Below are 16,250 nucleotides of genomic sequence, written 5' to 3'. Positions count from 1 at the left end.
CAGCTTTGTGCCTCGGAGCATCTTCTTCCTCCAGTTTCTGCCCATTACTTCCAGCCCAGAATTTTGTTTGTGGTTCTTGTGATGACCGAAAGAGGTTGTGGGCCGGCTCTGATTGGGCGTCGGTTAGTGACTCTGCTCCCCTTCAAGGCCACCTCACACACCAGGGCCCAGGTCCTCGGGAGGGGCAGCCCCAGGGTGAGTGGTAGAGGGGTGATGCCCTCTAAAGGAAGGCCAGGGAGAGCACAAGGCTTTTTGATGGTGACTTCGATACTTGAAGCCAGATGTCTGTCGTTCTTTGCATGAGATAATGATTCCTCCCTCCCTGAGTCACCCACTCCCCCTTCTTCAATGTTATATTTTCCAGGAATATTCTGGAGAGACTACTTGTTGTTCTCCAGTGTCTGCTCTCTTCCTCTCTTAATAGAATCTCAATTTTTGCTGGTTACCCAAAATAGACATTTCCCAGCCTTCTTTGTGGCTGGTGTGTGTGCATGTGCGTGTGCGTGTGTGCGTGTGTAAATGCGAGGTGCAGCTTCTGGGGAGGGCATACCCTACCTCTCCTGCTTGGCCTGAGGATGGTGGCTGCTGGGAGCCATCTGGACCCCGCGGGTGAGGGCCCACCTGCTGCAGATGATGAAGCAGTAAGACGAGAGGGGCCTGGGTCCATGACACCGTGGCATCACCTCACTAATCCTAGGCAGCAGACCTTCAAACTATTAGGTAAGAGAAATAAACTTCAATATTGTTTCAGTCATGGATATTGTAGGTTTCTGATACAGCTGAACCCGTAGTCCCATGAACCCACTTTCGGACTCAACTTTACCTTCTTACTCTGATTTGTACTCAGAGAATTCATTGAACTTTGTCTACGTCTGAGGTAAAGGCATTTTTGAAGGACCCAGCAGCTCTTCAATAAATCTGGTTTCTTCAAAAATATTCCAGAAAATTTATGTGATTGGAAAATAGGGCTACTTAGTAGTGATGAAAATGTTATTATTATTATTTTTTTTTAAAGATTTTATTTATTTATTTATTAAAGAGAGAATGAGAGAGAGAGCATGAGAGCGGGGAGGGTCAGAGGGAGAAGCAGACTCCCTGCTGAGCAGGGAGCCCGATGTGGGACTCGATCCCGAGACTCCAGGATCATGACCTGAGCTGAAGGCAGTCGCTTAACCGACTGAGCCACCCAGGCGCCCCTATTATTATTATTTTTAAAACAGGAGATTCTTTGGAAAGCAAACATCTCCAAAATGGGAGTCTTCAGCTAAGTCTGCAGAATACGCTCAGAGCCTGTGTCATTAGGAGGAGGTGAGCTTGTGCAGACCGAGAACACGGACGCACACGGCACAGCAGCAGGCTGGGCCCTGGAAATCTACAGGGGGAGAAACACTGTTCAGCTCTTGCTAAGACGGTTCTCTATTATCTGTGTGAGTCACCAGAATTAAAGCTGAACAACAACAGCTGAGGTTGCACTAAGAGCCCAATAAGCCAAGGTCTGTCACATATTATTGCACAGCCTTACAGGGAGAGGGTGAGGTTTTCAAGTCGTAATGTGGAAGATTGTGTGTTGGGCTATTCCAAGCCCCCCACCACCCCCAATATATATATACATGTGTGTGTGTGCGCATCTGTGTGTGGCCAAGAAAATTAATAAATATATTTTCTACAGGAATCTACGTAGTGTTCTCTTTTAACCATATTTGTTTCATCCTAATTCTGAGGACACGATCTTTGATGAAGAGGAATATATATATATATACACATTCCTTGGTTAGAGTAGAACATCACTTTGGATAAAATTCTTTACATAAATTCATTTTTCGTAATAAAAAGTTTCACAACTATAGCTTTCAAAGAATCTGAGTACTAGAAAGACTAGAGGTCCCTTTGGATGTGTTCAAGCAGCTGTAAATTCACATAAACTGAGTAATAACTCGGTCCACACTACTTCATGGAATGTGAGGTGATTTTGTGTGATCTTGGCGGATGTAGAGATAACCTCCATCTCCAGCACTCCAGGAATCATCTCCACTGATTCCTTTTTAAAGTCGCACAAACTGTCTTTTTAATTAAGCATTCTATAATTTTTCCAGGAAACAGACTCAAACTTATTGGCTTGTATTGTCCATGAGTCACCTTCTGGACAATTGGGCTGACATTTCCTTGATTCCTGTCTTTTGGCACTCTCCTTTCTCATTCTCTGTAAGAACTTATGGCTATTCAGTTCTATCTGCAAATGTTTGCAGTGCCCTGAAAGCAAGTTTTTAGGGCCAAAAGACATAAATCTATTTTGTACAGCTACGTATATAGTGCTCTCTTTTAGCCAGATTTGTTTCATCCTTTCTAAGAGCTATCTTTGATGGAGAGGAAATGAAAAGGAGTTATTTGTTGATTTAAAGGTATCATGGAGAATTGAGCCTTTGAAGAAGTGTTATACTTTTCTAATGTTTAAACAGGGGTGGTTCTCCACCCTGGCCTTACATCAGAACCGCTGAGAAAGATGAAGGCAAAACAAAACAGGAAAAAAAAAAAAAAGGCCTGGGTCCTACCCCGGACATCCTGACTTAATTGGTCTGGGGTGGGGCCTGGGCATTTGTATTTTTCTAATGTGTAAAATTGAGAATCACTGCAAATCTAACCATTAGAAAAGTTATGACTTTTTTTTTTAAGGCTTTGTTCCATAGGAAATCTTGTCTGCTGTCCCATTAAGTTAAGTTGCAGCCCAGCTGTGGTAGACAAAAAGAAATATTCAGGCTGTAAGCCACATATTCATGGGGGCCTTGAGCAAGAAGAGGCGGGGGCAGACTACGTAGCTCCGTGGTTCAGAAGCTCTATTTTGGGATAGAATCATCTAAGGACCATGTTTGAAATACAGATTCCTGGAGCTCCATCCACGCTTAGGTATTCTGAATTGGTTGGGGACAGAAGGAAGGTGGGGACGACCAGGAATCTGCATTTGTTACCTGTAGGCCGAGCAAAGCTGATGGTACAGCCTTGGCCAATGGCACAGGGCGCTGCCTTGTAACAGGCACGGACCGTGGTTTGATATATTCGGAGCAGAACTTCTAAGTGTTAGATGTGACCCTGACAGGCCAGCGATGGCTTGGAGCTCAGCAGATCCAAAAGGAAAAGCCTGATCCTGGACTACAGAAACGGATCCTGACGAGGCCATGTTTACGGAAGGTCCCCATCATGTCCAGGTCGTGTCTTTGCCAATCCCTCCACAGTGGTGTCCTGCAATGTCTTGTCAGCTGTTGTCTTTACATCATGCCCCTTTCTTTTTTAAACATTTTTTATTTAAATTCAATTAACATATAGTGTATTATTAGTTTCAGAGGTTGAGTTCAGTGATTCATCGGTCTTATATAACACCCAGTGCTCATCACATCATGTGCCCTCCTTCATGTCCATCACGCAGTTACCCCATCCTCCCCTCCAGCAAGCCTCAGTTTGTTTCCTGTGATTAAGACTCTCTTATGGTTTGTTTCCCTCTCTGATTTCATCTTGTTTTATTTTTTCCTCTCTTCCCCTATGATCCTGTTTTCTTAAATTCCACATATGAGTGAGATCATATGGTAATTGTCTTTCTCTGATTGACTTACTTCACTCAGCATAATCCCCTCTAGTTTCATCCACGTTGTTGCAAATGGCAAGATTTCATTCTTTTTGATGGCTGAGTAGTATTCCATTGTGTATATATACCACATCTTCTTTATCCATTCATCTTTCGGACATCTGGGCTCTTTCCATAGTTTATGCCCCTCCTTTCTTAACCTTTGCCCTCCAAAGACAATTTTTAAGTACTGACTGGCCCTAGTTGGAAAACCTCAGCTTCCATGGCTCCCACCTTCCTGCAAGTTCCAGTTCTTACCAGTGTCTCCCAGTTGGGAGAGAGTTCCATCACTGGTCCAGGGCCTCTGAGGCACCCCAATGATTTGTTCTCATGTCAGTCATGTGACCATTGACTGAACTGCCTTTCGGAAGGCTCTGTCTCTCTTACTCCATGGTCCCTTCTAGTTTCTGGCCATGAAATCCTACCCAGGGTCTTCTAAACTTTTTGCAGTGTGCGCCTCATTCAAGCTAAGCCTCCCAGAGCCCAGAGCTGGACTCCATCCTGCCTTGGAGCCAAGTTCTCTGCTTACCCAGGCTCTCTCTGCTAGCATCTGGGCACAGCTTTTTCTCTTCTTGTTTTCACACCACTTGCCCACTGTCAGTCTTAATACCTTTCAACCTGGAACTGTGAACTCTGTAAGGATACATTTTTCCTTCTAGGAGAGAAATATATCTAAATAGTCTACTGTCATTTTTCATTCAGCATCTCAGAGATGAAATTATCAACACGTCAAAAATTTACCAAATGCACTCTTTTAGCAGAGCATTCTAGTAAAGGCTCAGAGAACTGAAACACACTTTTATTTCAACCACATCTTGCCTCTTTCTGGAATCAGGATTAGGAAACCACGGCCTACAGATGCGGGTAGTGGCCTGTGGTCTCTAAGTTTCATATAACCCCCACAGAGAAGTCACTTCTGATTGCTTACTTCACTTCTAATTTTTGGACATATACCGCTCCTCTACCACCTCTTATATATATTAGGGCTTCCATATTCCAGGCCTTAGCCCTGTTTCTGGGGCACCTGGGAAATTCCAGGGGCTAACATCTCAAATTCTCTTTGCCTAATACAATCTCCTAACTTGAAATCCCATATATTATTCCCTATTTCCCATTTTTCCAGGAAAATGAAAGGATCCTCCAATTGCTCTACGCCTGTGTCACACACATTTTCTTACGAATACCAAGGTTTACGGTTTCACCTGAGCCGTTCATTTTCTCGCTCTCTCAAATCACAGCATAGACTCCTTGGTGAAATGATCAAATCTCTGACAAGCACATGTTTCCAGATCTTCTTAGGTGAACTTTGGCTCTTGCTAGAAGTCCATTGTTCTGGCACAGCAGCTGTTCCCCAGGTCATCTGCCTGTCAGAGACAATCAAGAGTTTGGGAAACCCTTGCGAAAGTGACAAGAAAGGATTTCTGGCTCACGACCTTCTGTGCTGTGGATAGCCAGCTACCTCGACTGGCAATATGCGGTGCGGCCAGGTCTCAGAGGACCTTGTTCCTTCTTTCAGTGCCCGTCTTAATGTTCCCAAGGCCCAAATGCCGACCTGGCCCTTCCCCTACTTGCTGCCATCATGTGCTGAGGAAGGAGAATGCTCCCTCTTGCTGTTATTACAGATCTTTATTGAAGTCCTCCGAGGCTGGCCTCGCTCACGTTCTCATTCAGCACTCGCAGAGGAGCTTCCGATTCATCACATCAGAGCTAGGTCGGAGACATGTGACTGACACCACTCAGGGCCACCTCCAAGGACTCCCACCTGCTAACGGTCACCCCCAACTGTCCTGAGCTGGCAGGAGTCCATGCCGACCCAGCCGTCTCTACCCAGTGGCTGGGGGCAGGTTCTGTTCTTCCTTTTTGTTTGAGAATCTAATCTCAGCAAAGTGGGACGCAGACTACTAGTCCCAATGTTCTTTTTACAACTTGTTCCATTTTATCTTATTTAAAGATTCCATTTTTAAGTAATCTCTACAGCCAATATGGGGCTTGAACTTACAACCCCAAGATCAAGAGTCACATGCTCCAACAACTGAGCCCGCCAGGAGCCCCCAAATTGTTCCATTTTAAAACAAACAAATATTTAAGATTCCCTGGGACTCCACATCCTCCTCCAGTGATTAGCCCATTTCTCAGTTCCCTTCACAAAAGAACTCTTGAAATGGGCGCTCTACCCCTGCTGTTTTTACCTTCCTTCTTTAGCCCGTTTTTGGCTTCCATTGTCACTACTCACTTGAAGCTGATCTTGATAAGATCACCAATATGCCCACAGGCCGCCAAGACTTTGCTAGTTTCCTCTGACCGGCCCTCCTCTCTGAGACCCTTACTGGTGAGTGCCCACTCCCTGAAGCACCCTCCTCTCTGAGCTGCTGGACTTCCTCCTCCCCTGGTTCTTCTCTCCTTTCCTGACTCCTTTTCCTCTACTTCATCTGAATGTTGGGCTCCTTGGGGCTCCTCTCTTTTCTAAGTGATCTCACCCAGTCCTATAGTTCTAAAAACCTTCTTCACGTTGACAACTCTGTAATTTGTATCTCCAGCCTAACCTCTCCCCAAGAATCGTTTTTGCAGGTGGACACATGTGCTTCAAGTACAACGTACTGGACATTGCCAGTTGGCTGACGGGCATCCCAAACCTGTCCAGAGGTGAGGTCTTAACTTCCCGGCATCTCATCCCCAAATTCTTCCCTCACCTGCTTCCCTATTAGATCAGTGTACCGCCTCACTATCTACCCAGCTGACAAAGCCGGAAACCTGACAGCTTTGATTCTTCCTTTTCTTTCATCCACAGAAAAGCCATCAGCAAGCCCAGTCAGTTCTACCTCTAAAATAGCTTTTAAATCAGTCCATTTGTCTACTGACACCACCCAGGTCCAAGTCTCCATTGCCATTCCCTGGGACTGCTGTTAGCCTCCTAATCTTCTCCCACTACCACGCTTGCTGCCTTCCAGATGATTGTCCACACAGCAGGAAGGGAGCTCCTGACAAAAGGTAAATCGGGTCACATCCCTCCCGTGCTCAGAACAACTCCAATTCTTCCCACTGCATTTGAAAGAAAGTCCAAAAGCATCACCATAGCTGACAAAGCCTTGCCTTATCTAGCTCCTGCTCACCTCCAAACCTCACCTCCTGCCACCCCATCCCTAATGTTCCCTGTACTCCAGCATATGGGCCCTTCCCATTCCTACAACAGGCTAAGCCCTTTCCTGCCTCAGGGCCTCTGTACTTACCGTTTCCTCGGCCAGGCCCAGGTTACCTGGTCTCCGGAGAGGAATCTGATGGCCACCCTTTCTGGGGAAGGACACCCCCATGGTACATTCACCGTGCCCTACCTGTCTGCCCAGCAGACTACAAACCACACGAAGGCAAGGACCCTTCTATCAACCCTGCTTAGGGTTGCACCCCCAGTGCCTGACCTAAGTAATTAGTACTGAATGATGATCTAGAGGTGGGTCTTGGGGCCTAGAGATTCCTAAGGACCTACCTCCATATGCCACAGCTCCCCAGGAAGGTGTGCAGTTGAGGATCCGCAGCACCGTGAATGTGTGCCGCGCCCCTCTCCTAGGCCATGGGAACCTAGCGGACAGCCCGTTGTGGCCCCCTTGGATCCAGTGGTCTTCCTGCTGAGGCCAGCCTCCTCCTGCTGCCAGCACAGCAGGGGCAGAGGGTTGGTCCAGCCCGGCCCTGCACGGGGCTCCTCTACTGGGCGCCTTCTGCTTGGGGACACCCCGCGGGCCGGGCAGCTCTCTCAGAACTGGCCTGCAGTCTGCCGCTTCCTCCCTTCACAGCCGTGAGAACTGCATGGTGCTCGGGAGGCTTGCCAGGCCTATTCCCACTCTCTCCCTTTATCCTTCACAGTCATGTCCCCTCATCTGTCACACTTGCAATCCGGTTTGGGCATCAGTTTCCCAGGGGCCCCTTTAGAGCCTTGAAATATTGATACTATAAGCCATGGTCCAGAAAAACAAACTCTTGTTTGATACTGTGTATAAAGTCATCTGCTCACTTCCAATACCTCTTCCAGGCTTGACCTTCAACTCCGAGAGATGAAACTTCTGGTTTACCGTCTAGGGCTCCAGATCACTAGAGATACATTCCAGATTTCATTTAACATATTTGTTTCCACAGGAGCGCACAGACAAGGTCAATTCTGCACACCTCGGGCCCATGCTCCCGAAAGGCAGCTTCAAGTTCCTGCTCAGGCATCTGTAAATCCCTCAGTAAAGTAAGTCACCGGCTACTGCCACTTGTTTGGTACTACTGGCATTATCTTTGCAGCTACTGGTGACTAGATGCTTCACTAATTTCGTAGAGAATAAAACCTACTCTCTTGAGAGGGAGAACCACATTTGATTTTATAACTTGTATATGTGGCACTTTTTCACCTTGTCTGGCTGAAAAATCAGTATTCCGTCCCACTTCTGTGTAAGCCACATGAACACCAATTGTCTGCTTTGTCCATTACTGTATCCCATAAAGGCGCTCAGTAACTGTTGAGCAAACTCTCCTATGGTTGCTTTCACATTTTCTGAAACTCAGAATAATCTTTCCCAAAATCACATGGCCCTTTCCAACAATTCAGATACCAGATATTCAAGCAGCTTATCTGCCAGGGTCAGAAAATTAGATTGCTTATTGTGTGCGATTAACATTTACTGAATACTCTAAGCACTTAATGCTTATATCACATTTAAGAAGTAATTAACTCTTATTATCATCCCTACTTTAACCAATGGCAAAATAGGTTTGGCTCAGTTAGGTGACTTGCCTAAAGTCACACAGGTAAAAGGCAGGGCTGAAACTCAAACACAGGTGAGTTCAGAGCCCATGTTCTAGATTCTTGCACCATACTGCTTCATCCCAAATGACAAGAAACCATTCCCTTCAAAACAATGAGAACTTAAAGGAATGGATTGTTAGATCTTTGGGAGACTAATGAAAGGTCAATAAAACATCTGGTAGAAGCAGGAAATCACAGAGCAGAATGACACTGTGCCTTTCCTTAGAAGCAAAGGAAACGGATCTCAGCATTGAAAACAGCAGCTCCGTAAGATCAACATGGACAGTGATCCCATCATTGTCGGTATCCTGCCGACACTAACACTAAATGACCTAAGGTACCCACGTCAAGATCCAAGGATAAATGGACGAGACAAAATGGGGCAGTGTCCTCTCAGGCTGCAGGAAAAGAAAACCTGAGTATATGAGAAAGAGAAAAGGAATGTAGGATAATACAGAAGAGTGAAGGGAGTTAAGCAGGCATGTGATTTTTTCCTGAGGTCTGGCATTTCCAGTTCTGCATTTGACCATTTAAATCCTACATCACATTTCCTGTGTTCAGTATTAAGGAAAAAATTGCCAAATGTTGATTTTGGATTAATCACTGCTGTGTCATTCAGCTCTTGGTGACATAAGGATGAACATTCAAAATACGGTTTCAACAGCTAGTAGGGCATGCGCTAATCAGACTGGATCCTGGTGTGGGGTCCAACAAACCCCTATTCTGTCATCCCTTTTGTTGCTGGATCATGAGGAGGTTATGGGAAGCTGAGGGGCAGGGTGGCTGAGGAGTGGGCACCATCTGGGATAGTCAATAGGTTACTCCCTACAGGGCAGAAGTATTTCAAGATGGTAACCTGCAGTGCAGCTCTAGATACAGGTTAATTGGGCACTAATTTCAACCCTTTTAAGTGAAAAGGTTTGACACTGACCTTTTTATTTTACTTTAGATAAAATTATTTTAATGAAGAACCAGCTTAGAATATGAGGGGCAATCCTCAATATTTTGATGTAAGTATCACTTCATTGTCTTGGTGCATTAAAACCATTTTCTTTGAAACTCAATTTTTTTCCTTGTAATCTATCTTTCCCCAGGGATCTGATGGTAGTTACAACAATCCCACAACAGGTAGATTTATTCCTGTGGGCCTGTAGTTAGACTTTTAAAAGTAAAACAAGAAAATACTAGTAAACCTCAAGTTCTTTGCTCATGCAATCAAACACTCTCTATGGAAGTGGATTTGGAGTTGAGCTGTGTGTGACATTAGGCCGCAGGCCTCCCTCATGTAGGGACTGCATGCCAGTGGGCTGTGGCAGTTCCCTGAAGTGGCAGGCTCTTTAATTAGAGCCTTTCACTACACAAGCCAATTAAAATCTGGTTTTATATTAAGTTGGTGTGTTTCGTAGTTAGAGCTTTTAAGGTGCTTTAAATCATAAAGGCCCTGTTGAGTGTCAGGCGTCAACCACTGGTCATAGAATTTTCCCCGTTGGACAATGCAAACAAACCATTCAAAAATAGTGGCATTTTCAATTTGGAAACCAAAACCCAAACTAACCAGTCCACCAGTCAAACAAATCAAAACCAAAACAAAAGGAAAAAGTCTCATGGTATGAATGGGAAAGTAGGGGCTTTTACATATTTTTATATGTCTGTATTGCTTGAATTATTTACCATGAAGCACGAAGTACTTTTATGAATCAAAAACTTATTACCCCCCAACAAGACTAATAAAGAACAAGATAAATGAAGAAAAGCTCCAAAGCATTTAAGAGTTAAGGTATTTCCCATTGCTATTCATGCAAAATACAAAACATCAAATATTCTGAACACATACACCTATCTGGACTGGATGCCTTGGTCCAGCAACGGATTTGCACAACCTCCTTTTCCAGGGAGTGCTACCTTTTAGATGGCCAGGAAGAGCCATGTTTTAGGGTTTTCTTTCTACCGTGTAAAAGCTGGTGGTCATCCTCACTTTAGAGTTGAGAACAGTGAGATTCAGAGACGGGCAATGAGTTGACTACCCAAAGTCACTCGGATTCTACATGGCAGGGATAGATTCAAGCCTGCCTTCCCCTGGCGGAGAAGCCTATGCTCCCTCCCCTGCATCCGTGACTCTACAAGGTTTTCCTCCCGCTGTGATGCCCACGCGGCTTCACATTCGCATCCAGGACACACGGGCACATCTAGGGTCATGGATGGGCTTCTCCACCTGCTGCCTGTAATCTGAGCTCCTTCTCTCCCTCTGGAGAATGCACGAGGGAATGCTACTAAGTGGTGTTCTTATAGGGGGCAGTCTTGAATCCCTTCTAATTCCTCAGAGTCTACAAACTTTGGTACTCTACAATCGTTAGTTAACAGCTTGCTTTCTGTGGCTAGAACCCACACACCAGCACGGCGCATGCCGCCTTGCAGCGCACCCGGCACTACACCCCAAAGGGCTTCAGAGGTTACAGAGCACTTTAACATGTATTTTTCTTAAATCTTCCTTACAGTGTTATCGAGAGCTTCTGAATGGCCCCTCCGCCATTTCCTCATGCAAAATGTGTGGGGACACATGGCCTCGTGACCCACGTCAAAGGGCAGCCAGCGTGAAAGCTTTTTCATGCACCTTTAACTCAGAAATTGTGCTACTAGGAATTTTTTTTTGAGAAAATAACCATATTACATTTGATTTAAAAGACTAAAATAAATGTCAGCGTTTAAACAACTGGCCAGAAAGGATATCATATTGTCAGTATATCCCTATTCAACCAACAGTAAATGAGTCACCTGGTATGCTCTATTTTCACGCTACCAAGAACGGTTAGTAAATGTTATGTTGCTGAGGACTAAAACACTGAAAACACAGGTTAAGATGCTGTATTTAAATATGGCATATTTGTTTCTAAGTATTTTACCGCAACATTTTAAATATAAATTAAGCGCTATGTGCCTAAAAACGGACCACCTCAGAGTACATTTTAAACCTGAGCACTTGTGCCCAGCTACAAACAGGTTTCCCCAGCCATCAGGGTTCTGGCCTCTCCGAGGTAAGTCTTGATTTAGGCCTGGACATGTGCCATCTGACACTATCTTGGCTTCCTAAGTCAGCGGTCTACATCTGCTCCTTCCTTGCTACCCAGGTTCTAATCCTTCTATTTTCCTGAAACCACATTCCCTTGACCTCAAAGCAGCATTTGGGATGATGGCCACTGCAATTCAGAAATGTGTCTAACCCACACACTTGCACACAGCACACAGCAGGCAGTTGGTGAATGAATGGTAGCTCACGCCCGTGGCTACCCAACCTTTGCTCACACTCCCCTCACAGGTCTCCTAGAGCCCATAGTATCCTGCTACTCTCTGTACCCCTGTCAACTGCTCTTTTAGTTCCTAGCTCCTTCTCTACCCATCTTCTGAATGCAAAGGCTTTCTAAAGTTTTACATGCAACTTTTTCTTCTTTTGACCAAAAATCACCTTAGAAATAATCACCATTTCTAAGGTTTCACAGGTCACCATTATGCATATTAAGGAAAATCTCTCTCTTCAGTCCTAAGTCCCACATTCCAAACTAAATGGGGTAACTATGTTGCCAAATGCTGTTTACCAGTCTACTTTTTCAAGTGTCTTATACTTTTTATAGGTTTTGCATAATGTTTTATACTTATATAATGTTTATATGTTTTATATGGACCCTATATACATTTCACTTACTTTTATTGATTTATAGGTCTATGTATATCCCTAAGTTGCTAGAATTTCTTCAGCTTAAAAACAAATAGGAAACCAAGGTCCTAAGTTCTATGCCAAAGTGAGGTGTGTGTGTTCTGGGTGCTAATACACAATGATTCATTGGAATGTGGAAAGAAAATATGAGAATATTTTTTCATCTCATCCTAATTTAAGGTCTACTTTTGTGATGGCTTATAGCTGAACATGTATATCATTTATAAAGACATTAGTAGTGTACAGTCACGAATTTTTTTACTCACAGAATTTTTAATTTAAGTGTGGAGTCCACTGACAAGAAAAATTGTCCTGACTTAAACTGTATCTGTTAATATGGTATAACATACCATTCACCAGGTGACAAAAAGAAGCATTTCTAAACCAAGTTTGACATCAAGAGCCTATTAAAATACTGAACACAAATATACCCTATAGTTGGATGTACATCTCAAGTCCAAATGTGATAAAGATATCCTGACGCCTATCCTGACTCAATATTCTCCCCATGTAAAACATACAAACATCTGAGAAAGATGAGGACAAAGATCAAACAGTTTTTATGTTAAAATAAGTCAATATAAGAGTTCTTCACACTACTTTTTTCTGTTTCCCTCCTGACAAAACTCAAAGTACAGTACTATCTACATACGCCCCACACTGTGAATTACTTGATATCATAGCATTACTGGTTCAGGAGGGATCTTAGAACTAATCTACTCTACCTCCCTCCACATGCTAGAAGACCCTGATGCACTGTCCCAGGCGTGATCGGACGACTGCCTTACTAAGAACTTGAAGGCTCCTGGATAGATCCAGGCTTTGTAATGATTTTTCTTCCATGACCTTCCAGATCTGCCCCCTAGAACAAACAGCAACTCTCCAAGTGTCTCCCTCGGAACCACAGTTTAAAGTCTACTCACCATCCTAGACCTCTTCCCCCACTGAATGGAATCTAACCAAGCACTATTTCACTTAAACACAATAAAACTAAAGACACGAAGAATCAAACACCAATTTTACATGAAAACTGGTATCAACGAATAAAGAAGACTTTGTGTGATTATGTGTGTTCTCCTAAACTAAGGTTGCATTCCCCCCCCCACCACCCTTTTTTTTAAGTGGGCTCCATGCCCAGCGTGGAACCCAACGCAGGGCTCAAACTCACGACCGCGACACCAAGACCTGAGCTGAAATCAAGAGCTGGACACTTAACCGACTGAGCCACCCAGGCACCCCAGCATTCCCACCTTTTAAAGCAGAGAAATCACATTAGACTCATAACAAGCCTATAACAAACTAATAGATCGGCTCTCACATAAAAAAAAAAAAAAAATGCAATGACAGATTTCTGTCCACATTTTGGACCTGTACAATGTAATTTTTATTGATCCTAATTGTATTGACATTTATTCCATTTAAACTAAATCTTGTTGGTTTCACTTTAGTGTTTCAGCCTAAAATCTTTCTGAACTATAATTCTCTATGAGCTTCCCTCCATACTTCGTGCCACCTGGAAACTGCTAATACACACACATTTTAAACAGAACAAGACAGAGCTTTATGGAAGTTGATAGGTTGACAACATCTATTAAACCTATTAGAGGTTCAAAATTAGTTTAAGTCCACTTACTATTACAATATATTACTGAAATTAAGATGTATCATCAAGCTGTCCCCCGACTTCATGTTTTAGATGCATTTCAAAAAAGAAAAACTACCTTGGAAACTATGAAGTACCCTGCGTGTATGGCACGGCCAGTAACAAGCACTGGCTATGACTTTAGTAAGCTAAAAAAGGAAATCCAGAAGTTTTAGAAAGTAATCCACAAAAGCAACAAGAATGATTTCCTGCAATTTAGGGAATACTCCAGTTAAAGATCGTGAATAGCTGTATGCTCCATCATAAGCATTCAAGTAGGCACAAAAATAAGACAACTCCTGGTAACTACGGATCCTACGTAAGAATGGCATGTATAACACTGGAGAGACAGAAGACTATTCCAAGTGTCTGAGAGCTAGAAAGAGTGATCCTAGGAGACTGGAGAGCATCAGAAAAGAGTTAGAGATAGGTCTCTAGAGAATGGAAGAGAGGAAAAGAGGACACCCTAGTTAAGAGGCAGAAAAACCATGTGGAGGCAAGAAAGGGGCAGTGCGAGTTACTCCAGGAAGAGCGCGGGCTCAGCCGGGGCAGCAGAAGGGGCTGGCTGAAAGTGTGCGCGGGGGCCAGACTGTGGAGGACTCACCAGTCTCAGCCCAGGGTTGTGTTCATCTGGTGGGAACACCTGATGGCTTCAGACGTGGGGCTGAACTGTGCTTCCGGAGGAAGGAAAACCAACGGCTGGGGGAAGAGACTAGCAAACTACACGCGTAGTCAGTCTAGTTGAGGAAAAGGGAATTCACAATGAAAAGCGAATGCATGTATTTACCCAGAGACTAAGAGCAAATTTACAATTCTGTCCTTTCTTTAATATCCTCTTTTGTGCTTTATGAAAATCAAGACACTAATTATCTATCGCTATCTTTTGGAATAGCTTCTCATCTGTATTATGTTCCTAGAATGACAGGGCTTCACACTTAATGTCCAATTCTGCAAATTCCTATAGCCTTCTCAGCTGTAATTAACCAAGGCCAAGTGAAAACCCCAGGAAATGATGTCCCCCCTTCAGTACTCTATCATATTGGGTTTGTTTCATTTTTACAATGAGGCTTTTACCAAACACATAGCACATAAAGAGACGTTGCTGAGGTGCTGCTATCCAACACCCATTCCTTATTCTTGCGGCTTAACTGAAAACAAGCACATTATTTTTCTTTACTGTTTTTCAGAAACTTTTCAGAAAAAAAATTCACCATTTGAGTTGAGCCCTGAAGAATGGGTAGCATTTCCACAGGAAGAGACTAGGGTTAGACAGAGAAGAGAAAGCTATTTCAGTAAGAAAACACACAAGCAGAAACAAAAAAACAAGAAGGGTCTATGTGAGACACATTATGTACTAACGTTCAGTAGGAGGATGAGGAAGAGGAAGAGAGTTGGAAGAGAGCTGAGTTCTGGAGCACCAATTGACTGCATAGGTACTTATATTATTATGTCATTTTCTCCTTAAATTACAACAATCCTTTGAGGTAGGGATTAGTGTCTGTGTTTCGTAGTATGACAGAAGGTATTGTAGCTCAGGAGCGTGAAGTAACCTGTCCACATCTACTGAGCTAGGAAAAAGCAGAGCCGAATTTACTCAATGCTGCCATTTTTCTTACTGGTCATTCAACTACGGCCTTAAATGTTTTACAGCCTCTTACCCTAGTTAAGAAACTCTGTTCCTATGAGAAATATCCCTGGCTTTTCAAAGCAAGGCTTAAATACAGTCTATTTTGTTATTATGAAAATCTATGTACAGAAATATGAAATAACAGAACTTAACAAAATGCAGCTCAGAAATAAGATCTAGAGGGGCACCTGGGTGGCTCAGTCAGTTAAGCGTCTACCTTCTGCTCAGTCATGATCTCAGGGTCCTGGGATGGAGACCCATGTCGGGCTCTCTGCTCAGCAGGGTGTCTGCTTCTCCCTCTCACTCTATGCTCTCCCTCTCTCTCTCAATAAATAAAATCTTAAAAAAAAAAAAAAAAAGAGGGCGCCTGGGTGGCTCAGTCGTTAAGCGTCTGTCTTCGGCTGTCATGATCCCAGGGTCCTGGGATCGAGTCCCACATCGGGCTCCCTCCTCGGGGGGAAGCCTGCTTCTCCCTCCCCCACTCCCGCTGCTTGTGTTCCTGCTCTCGCTATCTCACTGTCAAATAAATAAATAAAATCTTTACAAAAAAAAAAAAAAAAAGATCTAGAAACATGAAAGATTATTTTGTTACTGTAACTTGAACTGACCTAACATAATAAAAACTTAATAAAACATAAAAAAACCCAAGTATACAGCAAACCTACTGGATGGATCATTACACAGTCACAAAAATGGCTTACACAAAGTTTGTAACATGAAAAGACCCGACTTGTTATAATGTTAAGTGAAATGGAAAACATAATGTATATAAAGTGACTACATAAAATCCAACTTTACTATATTCTTCAAATTTCTATATGTAATGAAAATACTACTTGTGTAATGAAGTAGAACACAATAAATATCTGAGACACACTATAG

Source organism: Halichoerus grypus, chromosome 5, assembly GCF_964656455.1.
Source record: "Halichoerus grypus chromosome 5, mHalGry1.hap1.1, whole genome shotgun sequence".
Lineage (NCBI taxonomy): Eukaryota > Metazoa > Chordata > Mammalia > Carnivora > Phocidae > Halichoerus > Halichoerus grypus.
Note: the sequence above shows the minus strand (reverse complement) of the source record.